This window comes from Atta cephalotes (assembly GCF_000143395.1).
Source record: "Atta cephalotes unplaced genomic scaffold scaffold00002, whole genome shotgun sequence".
Classification (NCBI taxonomy): Eukaryota; Metazoa; Arthropoda; class Insecta; order Hymenoptera; family Formicidae; genus Atta; species Atta cephalotes.
The window spans coordinates 12,976,295-12,993,733 of NW_012130066.1; the positions used below are offsets into that span (position 1 = coordinate 12,976,295).

Sequence of the window (17,439 nt, forward strand, 5' to 3'; positions counted from 1 at the left end):
TACAAACCTAACTAATAATATATATATATATATAATAATATAATAACACACACACATATATATATATATATATATATATATATATATATCTTTATATATATATATATATATATATATATATATCTTTTTTTAATATTATATATTAAATTGAAACAAAAGTTCATAGCATTATAAAGGTCAAAATTCAAGAAATTGTGGCTTTGTTAAAAAAGAACAAAATTTAAAAAATCTCGTACCAATCTTATTTGATTTTCTGGTCGAATTGACTAAATTTTATGTTGTAATTCTCTCATCCTTCTGAACAAATATCTCCGTACGAGACTAATTTTCTCTTATGACTAGTTTTTATGCTACACGTTCTGAAAGATTTGTTCTCAAAAAATTAGTTTTCCCTTATTAATGTTATTATATATCATTAATATTATGTATTAATATTCTTGAAGCTTCCATAGGTGCTTTCTAAAGATAATGCGTTTTGTGGGTTTCCTGCGGACCCAGATCCGTTCTTAGAACGCCAACGTTTCGTAAACCTTGCATATTCATTATTGAAAAAGTATGTAATAAATGTATACATACTCGTATATACGCACGCACGCACGCATGTGTACATATACAATAACTTTGTCCACCTTGAATATTTCCGCTATTTTTAGAAATATGAAAATACTATAATTACAAAAGTTAATAATTTATACGGTATCAAGATGACCATAATATGTGTTGATAAGAATTTTTTTAGATGGAGGCGCTTTGGAGGCGATTTCAAAGTCATCTCCATTTTTTTTAAATGGCATACTGTAATTTTTTAACTTTACAATTAGTGTAATAAAGAAATAAAGAAATAAATAAAGAAATAAAATAGAAGTAATATCTGTTTACATCAATGCAATACTGCAATTGTTGAATTCTTGAAACACTTCTTATAATAACATTTCCGGATTGATTGTCGCACATACTGCGATAATTCGTTATTTCATATTTTTCGACACGGTTGACACTTCCTGGTGTACAATATCCTTATATTCGCTTATAATAAAAAAAATGTGAATATTTACATTTCTTACTATGAATTCTATAAGTCTGAAGAGATTTGTGAAACTTCGAGTAAAAACAAATTAGTCTTATTATACAAAGAAACAGTCGGAATTCATTTTAATGAGTTTTGGATATGTTGTAGAGCATAAAAAAATTTTAAACCCATATTTTTTTGCTTATCTCAAGGTTTAAGGAGTGAAACCCTTTTGAAAATAATGGATTATATCGTTTTTTAAATATCTTTTAAATCAAAAATATTTTATATAAAAATTGTATAGCTTCATATGCTCTATATAATGACATAAAAGACATGTTGCAAAAATCAATTTTATAACAAATTGTTACAAACAAATTATTAAAAATTGATTGTAGAGAAATTCTGATTACACCAATCGATTGTACGGGAAAAATTATTAAAGAAGAATGCTTAAATTAGTTTATGCAAAAAAAAATAAATAATAATAAAAAAAAAAATAAATTCGAATAAGGCTAAATGAGTCAAGCATGGTTACAAAAGAATATATTATTACAATCACTAAAATACTTCCAAAAGTTTTGGTTCACAAAGGAATTATTTTTAGTGGATACATAACTTACACTTATTCTTATCTTCTTTCGTATATTACACATCATTAGATAATATAAAAAACATGTCGCAATCAATTCACCTCAGCACGTATTTGGAATGATAATTGATGGATAATTTCCATCAAATCAAGTGCACATTCGTAATAATATAGATCACGAATGTATCGAGTTATCTATTGACATGTAAGCGTTCTTCCTGTTCTCTTCGCCCATCGTTTCTCGAGATTGAAACCAGTATTACCATAATGGCATAAAAATATGCACTTGATTTGATGGAAATTACCACTATGAATGCGTGCTGAGATGATTGCGACATGTTTTTTATGTTATCTAATGACGTGTAATATACGAAAAAAAAAATATAAGAACACAAATAATATAAGAACAGATATTAATGTAAGTTATGTATCCACTGAAGATGATTCCGTTGTGAACCGAAACGTTTGGAAGAATTTTAGTGATTGTAACAAAAAAAAAATTTTTTTGCATCGTTTAACGTGCAAATGCTTTAACGCTTGACTCATTTACCCCTTATTAGAATTTATTATTGTCAGTTTGAACTTTTAAAGTTTGCTAATTTTAAAAATAAATAAATTATGAAAAATCGTTTCTATCCATGCCTAGATTACTAAGGGTAGCTAAAAAATGACAATTGTAAATAGGACTGAAGCATGAAAAAATATTTTTGATGTTAAAAGTACATTGTAAAAATCAATTTTGCAATTAATTGTTATGAACAAATAATTTATACACAAACAAAGAACAATTTAAGAAAGAGTTATACATGTTTGTTTAATAATTTTTCCAATACAATCGATTAATATAGTCTATTTTTCTACAATACTTTTTAATAATTTGTTTATAACAATGATCTCATATACTATCTAAAGTGCACGATGTTATCGCCTTTTTTTTTTGATAAATTTTTTTTGATAAATTTAATCGTGAAATTATAACATTTATAATTATATTTATTACATTTCTGCATGTTGTATTTACATACTTTAATAAATATAAAATATTTATATTTAATAAAATATAAAAATAGTAAACATAAAAAATATAAATAATAAATATAAATATAGTAAGCATGAATTTTGATAGTAATTATGTGAAAAAATACAATACAGAATAATATGTAAAAAAAATAATATACAGAGTGTTTCCTCTAACTTGATCATTTAAAATATCTCCGTCGTTTTTGATGAGAAAATATTAAAGGGGAAAAGTTGTTCGATTGGAAGGGAATATTTCATATATTATGATGAGTAAAAAATTTCTCTCAAGGTCATAGTTTTTGAGATTTCAAGGTCATCGCGATTTTTTTTAAATATAGTAGCATATTTTTATTAATGTAGTTCATAAAAATACAAATTCATATATTTTATCCAAGTTTCTGAGGTTTTAAATCCTGAAACTATTCTTCTTTTTGTATCCGAGAAGCTTATCGAACGATGTCTACGTCATGTATAATTATTACTCTTTTAAGTGCTTCGTGGTCTTTCTGAGTCAAAATGATCCGGACATGGTTTTTCACACTAAGTTATAAAACCTGCCTTCGGAAGGCGCTTACCTGTTTATCTACTAGAGTGAAAGTTTGAAGAGTTTCAATTATCGATAGAGATGCTTAGCTTTTTAATCGGACTGTATTAGTATGCGTCTAGCAGCATGGTGGAAGGATTACATAATGTGCTCAATTTGCAAGCATTTCTCTTTAATTCTCTGCCCTCTCTCTTACATAGTAATCATTCGCAGTTTAGCCAACCTTAGTTGTTGTCTTCATTGCACACATCATTTAGGTTCGTTCTCTTTTTATCATGTATTACTTAGTAATACTAACGTTTGTTTATGTTGCATGCTCGTACCTTAGTTTCTATTCATTTTAATATATTTGTTGGAGTGAGTAGGAGGCTATGATAAAAATTGAAAAACATTTCAGAAATATATACTCAAAATATTTTTTTATAGAATGTTTCATATACAAGATGCGCCTGCTAGGCTATCCCCGCTCTTCGCGATCTGTGCGCCATGCGATCGGTGAGCCATACCTTCGGCAATATTAAGTCATGCGGTTATCTTTAAACGTTAATATCTCGTTAACTATTCCGAGTATTGTAAAATGGTAGAAGACTTTTCGACTTAATTTAGTGTTCTGCTATACTTGCTCAGGAGAGGTGGGATTAAAATTTGGAGCCCTGTATATATGAATTCTGAAATATTGTACGTAAGATTCGTAAAAAAATTTGAAATATTTTCTGAACAATTATAAAATGATACAGAAATTATAAAAATTCAGAATTTTTTAAATATGTAAATTATAAAATATTGTATAATAAGATTTGTATAATTTCTATAATTGTATATACAAACATATTTTATGTATATATAAACATATTTTATATAATCATATTGTAATTATATTGTCAACATATATACAATTATATATAAAACATTTTTTCTGAATAAATGAACAAATCAATACATAAATAAATAAATAAATAAGTACAATTTATATCAATAATATTTATACCAACATATATATATATATATATATACAAGGTGTCTCATAAGATGAGTCCGAGCCACATTGGAGGTAGAGAATGGATCAAAGGGAACAAAAAATTCTTATATTATTTTGATACTCGCTATAGTTTTCGAATTAGAAAAAGAATCTAAGCCAATGCGATTAAGCCGCGCGAATTCGTAGGACGGCTCACTCGAGCGGCGGCGGCGGCGGCGGCGTGCAGGGAGAGGAAAGTAGCGCTTCGTTGCCAAGCACAGCCTGGCATGGCGGTTCTATGTGTTTCGCCGCATCGCGCCTACATTATCCAAAAATGTTATTTTAGCTGAAGTTTTCCTTATACATTTCTTATCATTATAAATCGCGTTATTTAGTACGATTAAATACGGTTTAACACAATTATAGATATGTTAAGCGATGTAATTAATTAGAGCATTACGCAAAGTGTATGCTGATCGATACCTTGCTTTATTATACGATATTTCTATTTAATTACGCTTCGAGACACACTTTGTCACGTCGTTTTATGCTATATTTAGTTGGAATTTTATTTTTTGACATGTTAATGCATGTACACTGAAATTATAGTATAAGCTCACGTAGATAGTCGCTACATTGTAAATCCAGATATATTATTCCATGTACGCATTTGACTGAGATTTTTTTCACATATTTCTTACCGTTTAACAAGTTTAATTGTACATTAGAAACATTCTTAAATTTTATTAATCTTTAATGTTCACTGATGAATAACATTTAAATTTTCTGTCACTAAAAAGATTATTTATGTATACGTTAATGAGATGTTTAAGTTTGTAGTAACTGGAAACTTAAATGTATTGAAAAACACTAATTGAAAATTGAGTGTTTTAGTTTATTTTCATTAAACTATCCATCAAATTTAATGCCTATGTTCATTACATTAAAAAAATCTGTAACTTACAAGGAAAAGGACTCAACTGCTCCTCTCCGATTTTAATGAGCAGTATGTTATTCTTCAGATTAAAATAAGCGACACGTATTTTTTTATACGTGCCCATACGCTTTTAAAGAGTGAAAAAAAATCCTTGGAAAAAAATTGATTTTTCTCTTTTGTAGCGAATATCATTGGAAAAATCGATGTTTCTCTTTCGAAGCGAATGTCGGAACTATAAGAAAGAGAAAAAAATTTTCAAGAATGAAAATAGAATGGCTTCAAAAGTATTTTAGAACTATAATAAAAAAAACTTTTTTATAATAAATAAATAATTTTTTATAATAAAAGTATTTAATCGTGCTAATAACGCGATTTATAATGATAAGAAATGTATAAGGAAAACTTCAGCTAAAATAACATTTTTGGATATTGTAGGCGCGATGCGGCGAAACACATAGAATCGCCATGCTGTGCCAGGCTGTGCTAGGCAACGAAGCGCTATTTCCCTCTCCCTGCGCGCCGCCGTCGCTCGAGTGGGCCGTCCTACGAATTCACGCGGCGCGGCTTAATCGCATATTGGCTTAGACATTTCCTTTTCGAAAACTATAGCGAGTATCTCAAAATAGTATAAGAATTTTTTGTTCCCTTTGATCCAGTCTCCTCCTTAATAAACTCTTAAAATCACGTTTGACAATTGATGTTGCTCCATGTTTTGAAACAAAGAGAGAAAAAGACATATAACGGGATCTAATAAAGATGCACAGAGATCAGTTCTAGCAACATCATTTATTTCTTTGCAGTTGGCAAATCTGGATCTACGAACGATACTTCGATTCGCAAAAGGGGTTTGCCCAAACTGAGCACACCATGTCAATCCTTTCCATCATAGTCTAGCAGCCATTCGCGCAAAAAATATTTTTTTCTCGAATCAAAATGTCAGCAAGTGTGATCATTGTGTCGTTTTAGTTAATAAATTTATGATTTATATTTTTGCATTAAATCACAAAAATAAACAAGATGTGGCTTGTGTTCTTCAAGTAATAATAAAAGAAACGTTCAGGAAAGAATGTCTAACCGATGTCTACAACCAATGTATAATAAACACACTCTCTGAGTATAAATTAGTGGATAATGGCATATTTATTGTTATAGTATTGAATTGTTTTTTCATCATTCATATTAGCATCAGTCATTTCAGCATTCATATTAGCACATTTGGCAGTGGATAATCAGTGAAATTTAACTATAAAAGAAAATAGGTTTGAGCATTATATATATATATATTAAAATATCGATATTTGCACGTTCTAATTCCAATCTTACAATACCATGTACGTTGAAAGCGCTACATTTATACACTGAAGTAAGATTTGCTATAGATTAGGAATACCACATTTCATTAATTAATTAACAATGGCATATTTGGCACTGAATTGGTGATTATTCATTAATTCAGATTTAGAGAGCAACTCTATTTGTATACTGAGATATTGCTGTAGCAAAGAGTAACGTCTATGTATTTTTTGCATTTTACGTTTTTCATTTATATTTGTCTCCAGTATTAATAATAATAAAAATAATGTTTACATTAATAATAACTTAAACCAATAATAAATGATTTTTTTAATCTGAATTTAACATTTTCTTTATATCTAAAAGATGACCATCCTCTTCCTTCAAAATAAATATCTTTTTTGAATCGCTTGTAATCATACTATTTTTTTTTAAGTACATTATGTTAAGAGTATTGGGCTAAAACTACATTTGAAAATATTACAAATTTAAAAAATTATGATTAAAGTAAAAAGCATATTTTTCCGAACTTAACATATTTACGATTTTTTTTAGTGTTAAAATTAAATTTTTCATTAAAACGCCTTTATTTTATTAAAGGATGAAATTATAGTATATTTTTTTTAAATCATTACAACTAATATTATCGATTTGGTAACACTTTAAAGATCGAATCGGATCATTCTAGTTACTTTATTTAATCCAGAATAACCATGTGGTTTTTTTGAAAAGTGATCATGAAGAGTTAAAACAGCTCAATGTATTCAGAGATCCATTTTAATTTTTCAGATCTGTTACCATCTTAATCGATTTGATCCTCCCATTTGGTCATTGTAATTGTTGTCAATATAACTTTCGTTTAACTCCTTCAAGCGATCTTAGTTTAGTTTGTCGCTTTTCCAGTATTTCACGGCTTGTTCTTTATAGTCAGTTAATTGCTGCTTCAACAGATGTTCATAATTTCTTCCGGTAAATACCCATTCCTTATTTTCTTTAAGTAAATTAATATTTTTCACAATAAATTTTATTTATAAATTTCCAATACATTAACAATAAGATTTTCTTAAAAGTGATGCAATTGAGCATCAAGTTATTAAATTGATTATCAATTTATAATATTATCCTAAAAGGATAATGAATTACGTTTATAAATTCTATATTTTATTTATCAAACTCATTTTTTTGCGTATCTTGAGATTTAGAGGGTAAAACATCTCTTTGAAAATAATAGATTTTATTGTTTTTTAAAAATATTTTTTAAACTATAATGTATATAAAAAATGTTTTATATAAAAGTTATCTAATTTCTTACGTTTCGTACAACAGTATAAAAGATAAGTTGTAGTTACTGTAAAAAATAAATTTTGCAACAAATTGTTATAAATAAGCTAAAAGTAATATTAAAATAATAAATAATTAAAAATAGAGAAAAAGTGATCAATCGATTGTATGAAAAAAATTATTAAAGAAACATGTATAACTCTTTCTTAAATTGTTCTTTGTTTATGTAAAAATTATTTATTTACAATAATTAATTGTAAAATTAATTTTTGCAATGTACTTTTAACGTCAGAAATATTTTTTCATGGTCCTATTTATTACAATTGTCATTTTTTTTGTTACCTTTGGTGATCTAGGCATGGACAAAAATGACTTTTCACAATTTATTTATTTTTTTTTGCATAAAACGTAAAAAAATTTAAGCATGCTCCTTTAGTAATTTTTCGCGAACAATTGATTGGTGTAATCAGAATTTCTCTACAATCAATTTTTAATAATTTGTAACAATTTGTTGCAAAATTAACTTTTGTAACATGTCTTTTATGCCATTATAAAGAGGAGGGAATAAGTTGTATAATTATAAGGAATTATACAACTGTTATATAAAACATTTTTGGATATACTTCACAGTTTAAAAGACATTTAAAAAAAACGATACAATCCATTATTTTCAAGGGAGTGTTTCACTCCCTAAATCTCGATATAAGCAAAAAAACATATGAATTTAATATTTTTTCATCCTGTACAACATAAATTACCAGCGTCATCACTCCCCGGTAAGCGCTAGCTAGAAGATCCAAGCATACTAGTATAAGTGGCCAATGGGGGGGGGGGGGAAAGGCATTGAGGAGCAAGTGGATACGCCAGAGAAATTTAATCCCCTAATTTTTTTTCTAAACAAATACTTAAATATTCACTTGATTATATAAATGTTATAGTTATGCATTTTTATAAGAATCAAATGTCAATCAACCTTCCATATTGATTTAAATTGTATGATATATAAGATTTGTTTTTTTATTATGTGCAATCTTTCGGCTAATGTTTTCTTATTCAGAATGATCAAAGTATTATAAATGCATCTTTTTATGTATGTTTTTTCAGGTTCTTTAAGAGAACGCGGACGTTCGTGCATGATTTCGTGTCGCGCGCGGATCACCGTTGTGTAAGTAATATTTTTTATTTGTTTCTGTTTTTTTTGTTGCTTTATTTAGAGATAGTTTGATTACCCAATTTATCAGTTTATCCGCGAAGGAGGTGCTGAACAAAAAAAAACTTAGAAAAGGGACGATGAGTCAAAGCTCTACAACATATCCAAAGCTCATTAAAAATCGATGAAAGTCAAATTTCAACGAATCCCTTATAAGTTTATATAGATCTTTCAGAAGGTCACTTCATGTAATACAGCCTCTCCTGTGATCTTGATGACAAGTTAATATTAAGTAAAAACGAAATTTTCATTTGCTGAACAAGTAGAATGCTCTTCATTTATCAGAAAAAGCTCAGCAAAATTCAATAAACATTGTTGAACGATATCCAAATCGGATGCATTCTTCACATTGTATGTTTCAACGAATTTGTAAAAAATTAAGAAAAACCGAAAGCTTGACTACATAAAAATTTGTTGAAAAAAAAGTGACGTAAAGACAACGAAATGTGTTTGAAATAATGAATGCTAATCCTTAGATTAGTTCAAGATAAAACGTGAGTCAAGCATTAATAAAAAAAACATATTACGAATTCTTGCTCAACATAAATTCTATCCGTATCGTATTAATCTTCACAAAGATTTACACAGTACGGATTTTGAAAATCATGTTACATTCAGTCAATAGATGCAACATCAAATGTATTTTAACAATGATTTTTTTTTCATTATATATTATATAATATTATTCACTATATAATATTATTCACCGATGAAGCAAGCTTTACTAATTATGTAAACTTGCATACTGTGCATTACTGAATGAGAATCCGCACTGGTTAAAATATCATGACAATGTTCGGTAAATGTTCGGTGCGATATCATAAACAACAAATTAATCCATCGGACCATATTTCATCAACAACACACTTAGTAACATAATAACATAATAACATAAAGTATAATAACTTTATACGCAACGATCTCAGAATTTTATTAAAAGAAATACAATTGAAATATTCATTGAATAATGTGGTATATAAAATGGATGCCCCCGCACATTACGAACGTAGAGCAAGAGCTACACTTAAAGAAATCTTCCCAAATTCATGGATAAAACGCGATGGACCGATTTCATGGTCAACTCATTCACCTGACCTAATATCGCTAACTTTTTTTACGAGAAAAACATTGTTATTAAGAAGTGCCAACCTCACTAGAAAATATGAAGCAACGAATTATTGCAGCATGTGCGACAATCATAACGATGAAAAAATGATTTATTTTAAAACATGAATCTTTATACTTTTTGTATCGAAACAGTTTCTGTCTTTTTACAACCTTTTTAATTTTTCTGATACTTTGAAGATAATTGTTTACAATCTGATAAATTTTAAGATCTCAATCTGAGATCTTAAAATTTATTTATTAGGTTTCCGCAATTCTCTCTGTTCTCGTGGAAAATTTGCCATGAATTATTTTTTCTGCATAATTAGATAACAATTTTTTTAAATAACACAACAAATTAAATATTGATAATTATACTCAAATGATTAAAATTCAATTTTTTTAGTTGACAAATTTAACTGATAAGTTTCTGAAATAGCCAAATCGCAGGACTAGAAGGTCAATCGTTGTCCAATAAATCTCTTACAGAATTTTTTATTATCAGAGTTTGATGCTGCTTGAGCGCATCCGGATCTATATAAAACCAATTAAAACTTCCAATCGAATTCTTTCACCTAATTTTATTCCCAGAAGACGCTAATTCAATTATCAAAAACAAAGAAAGGCATAGTCCTCCACGAATCTAGTTGTCGTAATTTGATCAGTCAATGGGGTAACATTTATTGTAAAATGCGAATTTTTCGCGTTAATGAACTCGCTAAGTTCGTTTTCCAAGACTGTTTTCTTAGACACTATCCTAAGACTTCACCAAGAAGTTCTGGACATCCAGAGTTTCAGAACTGAAGACTTCTGTCAACTTCTTTCAACGAAACAGTAAGAAACAATTTTTTTGTTATAATTTAATTTAAATTTATTTGACCATCTATGCTTACTCGCTTCCTTTTCCCTCTCTTTCTTTTCCTATATACATATATATACATATATACATATATACATATATACATATATACATATATATATATATATATATATATAGATTATATATATAGAGATATATATATAGAGATTCCTAAAGTTATGTCATCCCCCTAATTCCTTTTTTTTTCCTTGATTATTTGCAGTGGTAAAAATGGATTACAATCCTACTTTCAAACATCCGACTAATTCCATCAAACAATTTCTTTGAATTTGAGTTCCTTTTCTCCTTCTATTCTCCAATTAAAAATCCGAATTTCCTGTTACTCCTCGGTCCTTCTTAAAGATAATAGAACAATTTTCACGTCATTAAAAAATGTAATCCGCTCCGTACATCCCATCTCCCCTTAATTCACGCACACTCATACAAATACCTACACTAACACTCAGAATTGTAAAAACAGAACACTTACACGATTTAGGCAATTATTATAAAATCTTTATGTTCGTATGTATGTATGTACATGTAAATATTAAACTGACAAAGAAAAAAAAATTTGTTTTAATTGGCTTCAAAATTTCATGCCAAAAGAACCTCTAAATTTTTTTTTAATATTAAAATTTACAGGTCGCTTAGAGAATGATTTTTAAATTAAAGTTTCGATTTTCTTTAATACAAGTTTGATTTGATGCAAAAATGACTTAATTCAAATCTTATACGTAGTATTATATGTTTTTTTAGTCGCTGAACACGATGCAATAATTCATTTAGCTCTATAATATATGCCTTAAGAAATGCAGCTAGATCAATGAATATGAAAAAATGATCAAATTTTGAGATCAAGATCGATTTTAGCAAGATTCCAAACGTTTAAATGATCGTTACTCTCTTAAAATTATATATAATATCTGTTCACTCAGAACAAAATACAATTGCATTTAATTGTATTAGAAAACATTTTTAAGGATAAAAAAATTTTTTTATAAGTTTTAAAATATATCACTTTGTATTTTGAAATCTTCAAATCAAATGCTTCAATTTAATGATAAAAAATTCTTTATTAGAAAAAACGAATGAAATGAATATATAATGAAAAAAGATATACGTAATATGTAGTTTATTTCAATTAATTAATTTCAATCATTCAATGAATTGCCTTTGTCATGCATTGAATCTTGGTATGAAATATTGTCTCATAATAGATAGAGAGGACCTAACTGAACCGAAAAGTTTTGTACATTTTTGCACAGTAGTTAACAAGATATTAATGTTTAAAGATAGCCGAATACGCATGTCCGCCCGATCTACTATATTCGAATGTATAGCTCACCGAGCTTGGTGCTTGCATGGTGTGCGAGCCGCGGGAAGCGGGGATGGTCTGGCAGGAGAGTGTCATAACGGTGCGCCTGCTAAGCCATCCTTGCCCACGGTCCGCGCGTCGTGCGATTGATACATTCAGTAATTGATTAACTGTTATACAAATTGCAAAATAGTAAAAGATTTTTTAACTCAATTCGGTCCGCTCTACCTGCTCATGATGGGTGATGCCATTTTTTAGGGACACCCTGTATATCTTTGAATAATAATGTAATATCAATAATCAACGAAAACACAATGTTTTAAAAATGAACCCTCGAGACGTGTAACGCAAACACTAGTCATAAAAACACTAGTCATCAAAAGGAGATTGGTCCATGGAGACATTTGTCATGAGAACATTTGTAATGATGAGAACAACATATCCAAAATTTAGCCAATTCCATAAGATTGTATGAGGTCTTTAAAAGAAGAGTAAAAAGGAGTAAAAGATAAATTAAGACTAAAAATCTACTTTAAAAGAACTGTTTTTAAGTTGAATAATTTTTCCATATACATAAACATATTTTGCATATAGAAAACTAGAATACATAAAAAGGTGGATAAAATTGAAACTTTTCTTGTCACTTTGTGGAGTTGTCATGTATCCTAAAAAATTTTCAACTTCCTAATTTAAAATCTTTACTACAAAATCGTTTTTTTTATTTTAAGCGTTTCTAAGATTGTTTGTTACTGAGGATTAAATGAAAGAAACATTTTGACTTTAATTGCTCATAATTCTGTTAAAAATCATTGTCAATTAAAAAAGCGGATTCTGAAAGCTTTATTCTATCAATGGAATTATCAATTTTGTTTAGAAACATAGGATAAGTATGTCATCAATGGCTCCTAAGTTAATTAATTTATAACAATTCTATTTTTACGTCAAAAAACAAATTATACATAATTGCATGAAAGTACATAATTGTATATATACTTTCGAAAATTTTTTATTTTAAGATATTATTTTTGAGAAAAAATTTATTCACCTTGTGAGATTAGAATGAAAATTTACTATTATTTTTTTTTATGAGTACTAGATTACGTTGCCACCAGTTATCCATCACTAGATCATCAAAATCGAACATTAAACATTTCAAAGTATTGGATCAAATAATAAAATATAATGTTGTAAAATAATGTTGTAATGTAATAAAATATAATGTAAGTAAAAAATATGTTTACTTAAAATATAATGTTTTTTTAAAGTTATTCTTGGAAGAATTTTTATATTTATTATAATACAATAATATATTACAATAGTTGTATTAAATAAAATTCAAATAAATACAAATTAAGAGCTGTTATAGAGCTATTATAGAGTCTAGCTAATTGATTTATGTCAAATTTTATATTTGAATTTTAATCCTCATCAATCAGCTAGGCTTTAAAAGCTTTTAATTTGTATTTATTTGAATCTTATATTTACGTATACAAATTTTAAAATTTATAAATTAAACAATACATATTTTATATATAATAATCGAAAAAATTATGAAACACAATAAATATTCAGATAGCAATTGCGCGTAACACATAAAATTGTCTACGTAAAATAATAAAATATAATATACACTTTATTTAACTAAAATATAATATAAACTATAATATAAATTTTTATAAAGAAACAGAAAATAATTACACACAGAACTGTTTTATGTTTTATTACTGGAAACATTTCTTACAGTCATAATTGCCATATCCATTTGTTTCACACAATGTGCCATGGATTAACTTTTGATCTGTCCATGTAATCCATTCATGGTAATGTATCAATTATTACAAAATCTATAATACTGTGCCTAAATGTAAATAGTTACCGAAAATAAAATATCCCGGAATATTTTTAAGTGTATATCTTCAATTTTAATGGATTATTGAGATTAATAAGGTATATTTCCATTAAATATATTTGATCAAAGCTTTTTAACGAGCGATTACAGTTAATTTATAAGATGAAATTTACTTTAATACATAAGTGTAATAATATAAAATTCAAACGTTTCGACTTATAAAGTCTTCCTCAGTGATAACAAATAATAACATTTTTATAAAAAAGTAATACAATATACTAAAATTAATTAAATAATTGAATTCCTTATAGTTGCATATAAAAATTAATTATAAAGGGGCTAATATGGAGTCAAGTGGTACGCAAGTAATGCGCAAATTCTTTCTAAATTATCATTTAATAGGTGATATATATACAAATATTAGGTTTGGGAAAAAGTTCGTGGCGTTTTTTTAATGCCATTTAACGGGAAAAACGTCACAAACTTTTTCCCACACCTAATAATTTTTCAATTTACATTGAAAAATTAATTAAATATAAATGAAAGCATTCAAGCCAACGCTGGTTTTTATTGCAATTATTCTAAACATATTGTTATGTAAAATGAAAGCGTTAATCAATTTCAAAAACAAGAAAGTTGGAAAGTAATCGATAAACACATCAGAAAGATTCATTACTGCGTATGAACGACTGATTCAAGTGATTAATGTAACTGAGTGATTAATGTTACATTTTTTCATTTATCTCGGAAAATTACTAGCTAAAAACAAAAAGTGACTCACTGTGTCTGATATTGGCCAACATTATCAGGAGCCGGTTCTTGAATTATTTTTATAATAATGTTTGCAATATGATGCTCTGAACATGATGAGCGCTCTTATATTTGCTGGATAATTAATTATAATTAATTATATATAATTAATTATAATCTTAAAATTGTTTGATTAATTAGTTCTCCATATTCTATTTTATGATATTTCCTAATCTTTTTTTCTTTCCTTTTTCTTTCACTCTTTTTGGTTTTAATTCCGACATTTAAATTCTCGATGTAAGAGAGCTCACCATGACAGGATAATATTATTCACAGTTTTTATAATCGTATATGTTAGTTTATGTTGTCTCTGAGGAAGGCTCAAAAGTGAGTTGAAACATGTAAGCGCGTTTCAATGAATAAAGAAGTTTCACACTTCCGTAGGTATATTATTTGTGCGATATTATTTATCTTCTGCGCTTGACCTACTGTCTGTATTCTTTCCAATGTTCTTTGATTTATAAGGAGTCTTGATTAGTTTGATTTCTTATATGAATAAAATTATTTCAGAAATGAAAGATCAAGGAGGATTATTAAGGAATCTAATAGCCCACATGGACATAACTTATGTTTAGTTTAAAAAAAGGATAATAAAGTTTTATGTGGACTATCGCAAGATAAATGCAATAACCATCAATGATTTCTACCCATTATTCAGGATAGTCGATATCCTCGATCAATTAGCAGGTAAGTAACGTTTGGTTCACTATTTTAGATTTAAAAAGCGGATATTGGCAAATAAAAGTCCGGAAAATAGAGAGAAAACATTTTCAGTAACGGTTTATGACAATTTAGAGTTATGCCTTTTGGTTTATGTAATGCTCCTGCAACATTTGAAAGAGTAATGAAAGATTTTAAGAAAACTTCTTTATAAAATTTGTTTAGTTTATCTCGACGATATAATTATCTTTTAAAGACCTAGAAGGCCAATTAGCGCACTAGATGGAAAGAACTACAGGAATATGATTTCGAAATCATATATCGTAAAGGTCTTTCATATAAAAACGCGGACGGATTATCGAGGCGACCGTGCGCGAGTGTCGTTATTGCGCTAATGTAGAGCTGAAAGACGCCGCAAAACAAAAAATTCTGTTAGACAGATAGTTTTAGTTGAAGAAAATTTTGAAGAAGAAAGAATGGTGAAGAGAGTAATTGGAAGATCCATGCATTTCATTATTTCTATCCAAAAAGGAGACGCCCAAAAAGGAAAGCAACGTCGGCAAGAAGTGGCAGCGCGATCAAAGGTATTTATTGGTCCTACTAGGACTCTCTCGAGGTCAGAGGCGGTTCTGTTCAAGAGATGAGAGGCTCCTAATTTGAAAAAGATGGTTTTTCAATTAACTGTACCTAGAGGGCGCGTTTTTCAATTAACTGTACCTAGAGGGTGAGTCAGATCCTGGAGGAGATACATAATTCTCCTACTGGGAAGCATTTCAATGTCAATAAAATAAGGTACAGAAGCGGTTCTATTAAACGATGTGTAGCAAGGAGAGGTCTACCCGGAAAAAAGAAATCTCCTTTGCAGATATAACGTTGGCGCTTCATTCGAAACAGTCCAGATGGATACATGGACCTCTACCAGAAACTTCTTTCGGCAATAAGTATTTACTAGTCGTTGTTGTTTTATTAAAGTAAGGATACAAGTTTTTCCTTTAAAGAATGTTAGATCCAAAACTATTGCGGAAACATTCTTAAACCAAATTATTTTTCAGGCATGGAGTTCCTCTAGAAGTTCACATCAATCAGGGAAGAAATTTTGAGTCGAGAGTCTTCCGCTAACTATCACGCATACTAGGAATCAAGAAAATGAGAACAATCGCTCTGCATCCATAATCGGACGGGCAAGTGAAACATCATAGTATCATCTTGGATTATTTGGTTTGAATTTCGCTTTGGACTTTTTGATTGAAATTCGTTTCCGAGAATTAGGAGGATTGGGACCCTGTGTATCTGTTGGTGTACTGCCAAGCATGAAGCTACGGAAATGACCCCAGCAAAGCTGTACTTCGCTCAAGATCTTTGTTTATTTTGACCGTCGATTTATTACGTACAGTTTTCCTGAAACTGAAGAGATTGATTCTCTTAAAACCTGTTTAGGAAAGGAAATTAGGAGAGATCCATGAAAATGTAAGGAAAAGAGTTGATATCTTCACAAACAAAATCCTGATATGATCAAAGGGCCAGACAAATTCATTTCAAAAAAGGGCAGAAGGTTTGGCTGTATAATCTTCGGAGAAAAAAAAGAAAGAACTCCAAAGTTACAGAGCAATTGGGAAGGTCCATATTGTGTAGTTAAGAAATTAAACGACATTGTATACTGTATTCGCAAGTCGAACAAATATAAAAATAGTACATTCGGATAAGCTAGCACCTTATGCGGAAAGACGATCAGGTTCATAATTATAATGTATATTATATATAATGTATTATAATAAAATCGATGCTAAGTTTCACGATATAAGCTGCACGATAATAACTTTTTCAATTACAGAGAGAGAGAGAGAGAGAGAGAGAGAGAGAGAGAGAGAGAGAGAGAGAGGAGGAGGAGGAGGAGGAGAGGAGGAGGAGGAGGAGAGGAGTAGTAGTAGTAGTAGGTCGTCGTACGTACGGACGGAACGGGTAACGGGTAAACGGGTTAACGGGTTAAACGGGTTT

At 28.8% G+C, this 17,439-nt stretch overlaps 1 protein-coding gene across 1 annotated transcript in view; it reads right to left on the bottom strand.

Annotated features, from left to right (window-relative positions):
* Nucleotides 1-17,439, bottom strand: part of LOC105623980 (band 7 protein AGAP004871) — a 388,611-nt gene that overhangs the window by 182,770 nt on the left and 188,402 nt on the right. The gene's annotated exons all lie outside the window — the stretch shown is intronic.